General features: G+C 38.0%; 1 pseudogene; it reads left to right on the forward strand.

The window, feature by feature from the left end:
• The first annotated feature begins 1,038 nt into the window (after nucleotides 1-1,038).
• Nucleotides 1,039-1,806, forward strand: LOC120873729 (annotated as a pseudogene).
• Nucleotides 1,807-2,060: the final 254 nt, after the last annotated feature.

The raw sequence follows: 2,060 nt of genomic DNA on the forward strand, positions 1-2,060 counted from the left end.
CTTAGCAAATATAAGTAAGCAAAACATAAAAATATTATATACCATGACAAAGTATCCTGAGATACCAGTCTAGTTCAATATTTTGAAATCAATCAGTATAATCCACTATATTAACAGGCTAAAGAGGAAAAATTGCAGCATCATATTCAGTCCAGAAAAAATGTTGACAAAGTTTAATATTCATTTATGATAAAAGCTCTCAGAAAAGTACAAATAGAGCAGAAATTCCTCAACTGATCTTAAAAAAATACAGCTATTGTTATTCTTAATAGTGAAGACAAATGAGTACTTTCTTCCAACTATTGGGAACAAGGCAGGAATGTCTACTCTCACCACCCTCATTCAACATAGTGCTGGAAGTTCTAAGTGGCATAAGGCATGAAAACATGAATAAAAGGCAAAAAAAAAAAAAAAAAAGAAAAAAGAAAAAAACGAAAAAAAAAAACCAACCACACACACACACACAAAACAGAAAAGAAAGAAAGAAATCTGACTCTACTTGCAGATGATATACTTTTCTACAAAAAACCTAATATTCCATATTGAATACTTTACTGTCATCTTACTGATCTTATTCCAATAGGTTTCATGAGAACGTGATATGGGAGTGCTAACAAAAGACATGACACTTCAGAGTTTTCAGTTATCTTCACCTGTTTTGTTCCTAGCATATTCAAATTTATTTGCATAACATATTTATTTATTTTTATAACACTCTGAAGTTAAAAGAAGAGATTATTCAGATCCCTCTGCTGTTGTTTAAGACAGTTCCAGGATCAATCCTCAGGATGAGTTCCTGGTTCTAAAAAAAAAAAAAAAAAAGGAACATAGGATAAAAATGACAAATGAAACCAAGATAATTTAAATGACACATTCAGAAGTCAACTTCCTAAGAATTCAAAGACCACCCAATGAGAGGTGTATGGAAAGGTTAGACTGTGTTTGGGAATTTGAGCATCTTTTGGAAACCTCTACCCAGATGTGGTTGGTCGCCTCTTGTCCCGAGGTGTGGTTGCCTTCCGCTATCCACGATCATTTATGGAACAACTGTTAGTTGAACATTTCAGCCCTTTTCTTCTACAACACCTGGACCTGTTGAACTCTGTGATCCATGTGTCTACCCTGCATGGCCTTCTGTCTCACTGTTCCAAGTTGCAGAATCTCAGCCTGGAAGGCCTCCAACTTTCAGATCCCATTGTTGATAATCTTGCTCAGAACACAAATTTACTGTGACTAAACCTTTCTGGGAGTTCTGGATTCTCTGAATCTACCCTGAAGACTTTGCTGAGCAGCTCTTCCAGACTGGATGAACTGAACCTCTCTTGGTGCTATGATTTCACTGAAAAGCATGTACAGGTGGCTGTTGCACATGTGTCAGAAACCATCACCCAGCTGGATCTCAGTGGGTACCAAAAGAATCTGCAGAGATCAGATGTCTCTACCTTAGTTGGAAGATGTCCCAATCTTGTCCACCTAGACTTAAGTGATAGTGTCATGTTGAAAAATGACTGCTTTCAAGAATTTTACCAACTCAGCTACCTCCAACACCTATCACTCAGCCGGTGCTATGACATAATATCTGAAACTTTACTTGAACTTGGAGAAATTCCCACATTAAAAACACTACAAGTCTTTGGAATCGTACCAGAAGGTATGCTTCAACTGTTAAAGGAAGCCCTCCCTCATCTACAGATTAATTGCTCCCATTTCACCACCACCGCCAGGCCGATCATTGGCAACAAGGAGAACCAAGAGATATGGGGCATCAAATGCTTACTGTCACTGGAGAAACCCAGTTGTCTGTGAAGCCTCTGTGGTAAGATGGTGTCTCCTCTTTTCTTTGAACAGGGAAAGTAAGCAGGAAGCCCAATTGTGGAGAGCTCAGCTATTTTTATTCTTGGTTTTCTGTTGCCCTCCTTCTACAAGTATGTTAGAGAACCATTGGTGACAGAAAACTATGAAGTGATGCTTTTTAGAATGACTATGAAAGCTTTGCCAAAGCATTTGACTGTGTGGATCACAAGAAACTGTGGAAAATTCTGAAAGAGATGGGCATACCA

The sequence above is a fragment of the Oryx dammah genome, unplaced genomic scaffold (genome assembly GCF_014754425.2).
Source record: "Oryx dammah isolate SB20612 unplaced genomic scaffold, SCBI_Odam_1.1 HiC_scaffold_1, whole genome shotgun sequence".
NCBI lineage: Eukaryota > Metazoa > Chordata > Mammalia > Artiodactyla > Bovidae > Oryx > Oryx dammah.